The following is an 8869-nucleotide window of genomic DNA, read 5'->3' on the forward strand; positions in this document are numbered from 1 at the left end:
TTTTCTCTCCATTATACATGTATAAATCAACTAGTTGAATGCTTTGGCATAATCAATAAGGTATTACTACTTGCACAGTGATGTTTTGGTAAAAGTATATTTACGAGTACCCATTGGTGATTTTTGGCGGCACATGTATACCTCGTTTGTGCACATTGACCTACATAAATGCGACACGAAAAATTACAAATTATGATCAGAACAAGAGAGTTATAATAAAACATTGGTATAACAAATACATTTGTTAATGGAAAAAAACATCACAGAATTGCACAAACTAGGCATTGTGCACTGCCTTGACTTTCTTTATCCATGAACACGTTGACCTATTTTCACTTAAAAAATCACCAGAGAATTGCAGAAACTTGGCATTGTTCACTCCCTTGACTTTATTTACTGACTGAGTATATTTACGGATGTACAGAACATTCAACTACTCAACAATCAACATAAATGAAACAACAACTTGGCAATAAATGAAACAACATCTTCGCAATAATACAAGGGGTACCCTTCAGTCTACTCTAACCGATGCTTTATATAATTGCCTGTACTTCTGATGAAATGATATTGTAGCTTTTGCTTACAATATTTTATCAATAATTATTTTCTTTTCTATTAAGAGCATGTATAGTCCTCACTGTACCTTTATTTACCTCATCTTTATGATATGGATTGCTATGCTTAATTTGACATCTGCTTTCTATTTTAAATATTTTTCCTCCTCTTTTTTTTTTTTTTTTTTTTTTTCCCAACTCCTTAAAGGATGGGTCTGTGGGAGGAAAAATTAATGTCTCCTAAAGTGTCATGTGCTGTTCTCAAAGTGGGCCAATCTTTTTTTTTTCCTGCTTTTTTATTTTCAGCTTTCTTGAAGATAATCTTTTTAGCTCAAAGGGGCAATTTGCCCAGAAAGGCTATTAATTTTGTTTTGGCATTTTGCGTTGATTCATTATAAATGGTGAATCACTTTTTCAATTGTTGCCACCAAATATTAGAGTATTATATTTAAAGAAGTTAAATAATGAAGAATCTGCATAAATGTATGTATGTTTCTCACGTTGTGATAAAACAACTGTGTTTAGGGCCATCAAATTTTGAATAATGTATGTCTCCATTAGAATATGGGCATCTGGAAGCCCTAATTTGGAATTTGTTTTATTATCTATTTCATATCTTGTAATGCATTTATAATAAGTCTTTGATTAAGAAACTCAATGATTTCAAAGTGAGCAATAGCAACTCTGTATGGGAGGAGGGAACATTTTTATCTCCAATGTGCGAGACTGTGTACTGGGAATTCGAAAGACATGCTCTTTTAAATATTTGTGATATTGCTGTTGAATTGAATTTTATGATTTAAGTGGGAAGAACATGATATTTAATAAATAAAGATAACACAAAATGTTAAAAAAAAAAAAAAAAAAAAAACCTCAGGGCATAATATAAAATCTGAAAGCTTTCAGTTTATTTATTTATTTATTTTCAAAAAGTAGTCAATGGTTGATCATGTTCAGATAAATGACTTGGTGGTTTCACAAAATGAAATTTGCTGTCTGGTTCCAAAACGAAAAGTAAAACAGATCTGATGAATTGGAAACGGATGAGTAATTACACGAGATGTCAAATTCACTCAAAAAGTTGCACTAAATGTATTTAATATGATACATAATTTGCTATTTTTATTTTCTTTTATATGAATTGTTGATAAATTATGATTAGTCATGTATACTTCAGATTGAAACTACTTTGTGAAATCAGGTAAGGTATGAGGATTGAATATTAAAATTATCGTACACAAACTTAAGAACGTATTTCATTTCTTAAATGAGTTGAATGAAAAATTTAAATGGGTGAATTATCTGTTTTCTTGGTACATTCACTCTGCTAAAACAGATTACAATATTTGGATTTTATTTTTGCCTTGTGATTTGGTGCAGTTTTTTTAATCAAATCAATTAAATTACTACAAAAATTCAAGAGGGAGTCATACAGTGAGCTATAGTACAATGAAATTAATAAATATACAGATATTACATGATTTGTAAGTTTTAAAATGTTTTATTCTGTAACATATTACAGATAAAAAATTATTACTACATGAAATGAAATAAAAGTTCATCAAATTTGACATAATACCATAAAGGTCATTGTGTGTTCCTGTTGGTACAGGACACATATTGACCGGGTATCACAATTCTATTCACAAACATAGTAAAATTTCCCTGCTGATGGTCATCAAAGGAGCTATAATGCAGTCTTGGAGTTTTGATATTATTAGCAATAGGAGCATATAAATATAGTCTAAAGCACATTCCAAAAGCAAAAGATTGCGGAGTGTATGGTCAATGATCTCATGGTCATCTGAACAACATTGAGTCATCTTCTGATATTGATCAATCCAAAAAAAAGATAGAAATTTATTATTAGGTAATACAACAGTTTTCAGAGAGAAAATGTGTATTTTTCTGAATCATATTTCATTTAGAGAAATAACAACTATAACGTATTAAAATCTGACATACCTTTTACAGTGTTTCTGTAGAAAAAAAGGACCCATGTACCTTTATCAGTGAAATGGCATATAAAATGTTCAAGTAAATATAATTTCTATTCAGTAACAGCATGACAATTTTCCATGTCCAGTACACAAACGTACCTATCCAACAAATGCTTCACCACTAGATAGTGGAAGAATTGTCTTCCATGCATACGATTGCAAAATTTATATTGCAGCATCTGTAAATAATATGGTTTTAGTTGTAATCAACATTGCAAAATCTTCCCTATGTTTGGTTATAGAACACATATTTGCTACTAATGTAATTTGTAGACCTATCCTGTTTGTGGATTACATGCAGTGATGAGCTATGAAAAACTTGACAAAGAGTTTGCATTTTATTCTATATAAACAACTTATGCAATTCTAATGAACTGTTATATTTTTTACAAAAACAGAAAATACTAATAATTGTATATGAATGAGAAAAACGTAATATCTTTTACCAATAAATCACAAAATATCAATTTTTAAATATTTCAATACGTTTACCTTTACCAGTCTCAGGTTAATCTCATTGATTTTGGAGGGTTAATCTCATTGATTGGTGATAAAATGTATCAAGAAATATTTCAAAATGATTTCTTTAATGGTTTTGCTTACTGAATCTTGTGATACTACTGTAAATAAGAAGCTAAGCAGTATACAGTAATAAATTACAATATTAAGAAAAATATCTAAAAGTTTGATTACAGCTACTTTTTTTCCCTTCTTAATGTCACACCAGCTGTATGTGAACAAACTGCAATTAAATCTTTCTTCAAATAGTTTTAAAAAAATAGGTATGAATGTTAACCATTCATTGTACATGCATGTGTAGATTCAGCAGCAGCATTTTCTGAGTCTAAACAAGAAGAATAAGTTGTATCTATTATAGCTTAGATATAAATTTAATAAGGGGCTAATGCAAGTTTCCTATAGGTCAGTTACTAATTTATATGTGAAACTAAATTTTTGCACTGTTTCATTGGAAATGACTGGCCATCTGGGGTTCTTGCCTTTATATAAGTAGCCAGTGTTCTTGAACTGTCAATACCATCATAGGATACTCTGCAGGCTTAGAGTCATAGGATGCTTTGTGTACACTGGTGTGCAAAAATTAAGGATGAAGTTGAAAAATTAGCATATCAGCTGAACGAAGAGGTAGAGCGGACAGAAAGACCAATCAGGAGATTAAGTAAGGTGATGTATGGTAGCACATGCGCAGATATGCAGGTAGACGTAATGGGGGAGTGTCTGAGTATTATACAGCATGTTGTCGGTGTAAGATCAGTATTTCTGGCAAAGAGATTGCACGCCGTATAGCAGTTAAAAGCACACCGAGTTGCTGCCTCAGCGAGAAATGGCGAATAATCAATCTGTTAGACGACATCTGGATGCTTTTACCCGAGGTCGAATCATTGGGAAGTTGGAGGAAGGCCGCAGTGTGACAAGTGTGGCTGCAGAGTTCGGAATTGCTCACAGCATCGTTTCACGACTTTGGAGACAATTTCAAACTACAGGAACAGCTATCCGGGGGTTTAGTAGTGGTCGTCCACGAGGAGCCACACCCGCAGATGACCAGTATATTGCCTTACAGGCCAGAAGAAACAAGCAGGAGACAGCGGGAGAAATCGCTAGACACACAACACAGGTGACTGGACGACCGATATCGCGTTTTACCATGGCCAGAAGACTGCACGGTGGTGGTCTGTTTGCACGACGCCCTGTATGGTGTGTACCTCTAATGCCTGCCCATCGGAGAAGGTGTTCTCTGTGGTGCCGGGAACACTGGAATTGGAAAGACAATGAATGCGGACGAGTACTATTTACAGATGAGAGCAGATTCAGTCTGAGTAGCGATTCTCATCGCATACTCATCTGGAGATAGCGAGGAAGCCGCAATCATCCCTCGAACATCATTGAAGGGGACAGGTATGGAGGTGGTGGTGTTCTCGTTTGGGGAGGCATCATGCTTGGTAGTCGTACAGACCTTCACATCTTCGATGCAGGTTCAGTCAATGGGACCCGTTATTGTAACGAGATTCTTCTTCCATATGTGCGTCTGTTTAGAGGCACTATGGGACCGCAGTTCCTTTTCATGGACAACAATGCACCATGTCATCGCACAGTAGCTGCCAAACAGCTCTTAGAGAGTGAGGATATTGAACGTATGGATTGGCCGGCACGATCACCGGATCTCAATCCCATCGAGCATGTATGGGATTTTCTAGGCAGACGCTTGGCAGCTCGTATCTTGCCACCAGTAACGATTCCGGAGCTTTGATTGGCGCTGCAAGACGAATGGGCAGCAATGCCTCAACAACTCATTGACACCCTCATTCTCAGCATGGGCAAACGCTGTGAAACCTGCCTAGCAGTCAGGGGAGATCATATCCCCTATTAAAGACCGGATGTTTCTTGCTGGACACCCATCAAAGGGATGTTTCGGCCTTCAGTTGCATTGCGCTCCATGCTACTTTTTCAATAAAGCTTCTTTTTATCCCTCTGATTTCTCTTTTCGTAAGTGTTGTGTACATTACTCCTGTCCTTACGTATTGGGGATCTTACGGTATTAAATGTGTTGATTTGGAAAGCTTTTGTACAAAGTTATATTGAAAAAACCATCTTGTCCTTAATTTTTGCACATCAGTGTATATCAATCATGCTTGTCTTTGACATATGTGTTGCATAGTAAAAATTTATAATTATTTTGCTTTTACTAAAACAAAAGCTTTTCTCTACTGTAACTTCACATTTTCAAAATAGAGCATATATTTTTGCTACATATCACAAGCAAGTTTCCATGCACAAATTTTGAAGTTTAAGACTTTTTTTCATTACTTGAATATCAAGAATGTATGAGTCATCGATCACATATTCTTGATTACTTACAGAATCTTACAACCTAATGAACCATTTGTATTTTCTCCCTCCTTCCAGCATGCCTTTGTGGTGTAACAGTTAGCACAGTCGGTGCATTGAAAAGTCCAGATTCGAGTCCCCGGTGAGAGCAGTGCTTATTTCTCACGTCTCCTGCTTGAAAATATCCTAATGACTCTACATTAAGACTGTACGATGATAGATAGAACTGAAAATTTCTAGATCAATAGTTCCCCCCCCAAAAAAAGAGCATATGATTGATAACACTTTTCGCAGGCGTTGTAGAGACATTAGGATTTTGTTTGGAAGCAGGCAAGATGAAAAATGAGCAAACGCCTTAGCCGGGAATCGAACCGCGGACCTCTGGAATACCGGGCCAGCGTGCAGAACCACGAAGGCGGGAGAAATACCTTATATACTCCCCCCCTTTTAAAGGGCGACTGGGGTTTTTAGCGGACAATCGTCAAATCCTGGGTATGGAGAGTCATCATCCACAACCCTTTTAGTTTGGGCACCACTGTAAAGACAGACATTGGGATTTTTTTTGGAGGCTGGAGAAATGAAAAAGTAGCAACCGCCTTCGCCGGGAATCGAACCGCGGACCTCTGGAATACCGGCCCAGCGTGAAGAAACACTACACCACGAAGGCACGCTAGGAAGGCGGAAGAAATACCTTATAGTGTAACTTAATTTTGAGATTCTACATATATGACGTGCTAGGAAGCAAGGACGGCGGGAGAAATACCTTATAGTGTAACTTAATTTTGAGATTCTACATATATGACGTGTAGAACTCTCTAAAGGCATTTCTTTGAGAAAAGCAGAGATATGCCTATTTTAGGCAAGAAAATCATCAATGAGTAAACGTTTTTACCTTTTTTATCTTGGAGATAGAAGCTTGAACAATATAAGTCATCCTGTGTTGTGCTGGGAATCATTTGATACAATAAGAAATTCACAGTGAACGAGCTATGAACAGCAGTTGACACCCACCAATGGCTGGATGGATAGGACCACTGAATACCAGTAGTTTGACCTGGTTTGGATGTTTATAATTTTCGTGTTTTCCCATGTCTCACCAGAATCTCTTTTAAAGTCCTCTACAAAGTTAAATCTTTTGGAGAAATAGCCTCTTGTGCTTTGTCTTAATCAATTTGTAGAGACATTAGGTATTTTCTGGAGGCCAGAGAGATGAAAAATTAGCAACCGTCTCCGCCTAGAATCGAACCACGGACCTCTGGAATACCAGCCCAGCGTGCAGAACCACTACACCACGAAGGCACGCTAGGAAAGCGGGAGAAATACCTTATAAATTTAACAATGATAACAGCTGAACAGCACCCTCAGAGCTTGTTGTGAGTCTGGCAATCCCGAAGTATCCTAATCCTTCAGAAGATCACCCTCTTGGTGAAATGGGATTCGCGATCCTGGAGCCCTAGTGATCTTTCTTCCTTTCTTTTTCGTCTCTGCTTTTCTGTTCTATTTTCGTTTCTTGCACCTTAGTGGGTTTCCTTTTCGGTTGTTGGGACTGAATGTGTGATTCTGTTACATTACTTTCTTTCCAGTTTCTCATGAACAGGAAACCGCTTACGCGTTTGCCGTGCCTTGTCACCCATAAAGCTGGAAAGGAGGATCCTGGTAGTTGAGGGGTGGGGTACTGTCCCCAACACACTACTTTGCCCTCTGCTTCAGATTAAAACAGGAGGCTCTTAGCTGTCCCCTGTAGTGTCAGTCGGTTGGTTACTAGTCCTTGGTATCAGTGGTTTCGGGTGTTTCCTCTTTTTGGAAAGCTTACTGTGGGGCTTCAGATTGCGTATAAAGTCAGTTCACCCTGTCGCAGGAATTTGCATCCCTATGTTGGACTCTGTGGTGGGCTGGGCTGCTGCCGGGGCTGAATCTTTTATTTCACTAAATATGGCTTCTAATACACAAACAAATGAACAAAATGAAAATTGTCCTATTTCTATAAAAGTTAAGACAAATGCAAATTCTGACAAGAATAAAAAATAAACTGCAGTTTCTGATAATTAGTAATCCATCAGGAAATCTTCAGAAAGTGACACCGTTTTTAATGTGTGTGTGTGTGTGTGTAAGAACGCTAAGTTCTGCAGCCAACAACCTGATAGACAGATCATCGCCTGCGTACCTGAGACAGACAAGGATAGACACTATGCGAAGGTGGAGGCTATCGACTTCCGATTTTGTTCTGATTCCGTGAGGGCAAGAAGTGACTGTATAAAAAAATGAAAAATTTCCTTGTGTTTATCTAGCGCGAGGAACCGCTAAACAACTGTTATATCTCTATTTAGTCTGTTAACTTTTATCCGTAATTAAATAAATGCTCTGTGACGTGGAAAACATTCCAATTTTCACTCAAAATTTTTTTAAGGCTAGAAGTTTTCAAGTTAGAATTGGCTCTGTTTTTTTTTTTTTTTTTTTTTTTTTTTTTTTGTATAACTTTGAACAAGACGAGGTTTGCTCATGGGTGTGTTTTGAGTGTTATCTTAATCACGCTAAAAATAAACCGTATCTTAAAGGAACTTCCTCTTACTGTTTCAGGATAATTGTACATTGACAGTCTTCAAGTTACCAAGGGGCAGATATGAGATATGTGGAGAGGCAATTACGGATCACTATTAATAAGATCCAGATATAGTCAAAGAAAAATGGATTTGCGTCTTCAAAACGGAAGGCTGTCACAAGCACTTTTGCAGAAAGGGAAATCTGCATCCTGAGATTTAACTTGAAGGGTCATTAATTCCAACTACGCCCGAAGGGAAATTCCTAGGAGTGATTGTTCAATCGGAAACTTACTTTCCTTCCACGAATGATGTACCTGAGGAAGAAACGTTTCAGAACTTTTACCTTCTCAAAGGTCCTGGCGAACACCTTTTGGGGTGCAGAGGATGGGATCATTGTCCCGCATATATAGGCCATTCATCCGCTCTAGACTGGACTCCCGATAAAACGTGATTAGGTCTTTGTTTGTACCTTACTTCAACCCATATTATTACTCTCAACACATTTTATTATTCTAGTGTTAGGGCATTTATATACTTTGCATATAATTTTCAATCCTCATCGCTAGAATACAGTGTCTTAATCTAGATACTAATCTAAGTCGCGCAAAAGCGTTTATCCTTCTATTTCTAGCCAAAGGCCTCAGAGCACAACGCCAACTAGAGGTCAAAACTCCTAGTGGTTGATGCCTCAAGAGCCACCAGCGATGTCTAGACTGGCTCAGAAGTTAATGATTCGGTAGAGACTTCTGTATTATTGAAACTTGATTCGATTCCTCATTGAGCTCTGCGGATTTGCCCTAGAGCCTTTAGAATATCTCCTGTATAAAAACAGTACATTTATTGCTTAGAATCATCGTTTAAATTAAAACGTGAACAATTGACCCTTCATCACTAGTTTCGTATAATGTCGCAACCTAAACATCCTTGT

Source organism: Stegodyphus dumicola, chromosome 4 (assembly GCF_044657685.1).
Source record: "Stegodyphus dumicola isolate Sdum_Otavi_A_Nest chromosome 4, ASM4465768v1".
Classification (NCBI taxonomy): Eukaryota; Metazoa; Arthropoda; class Arachnida; order Araneae; family Eresidae; genus Stegodyphus; species Stegodyphus dumicola.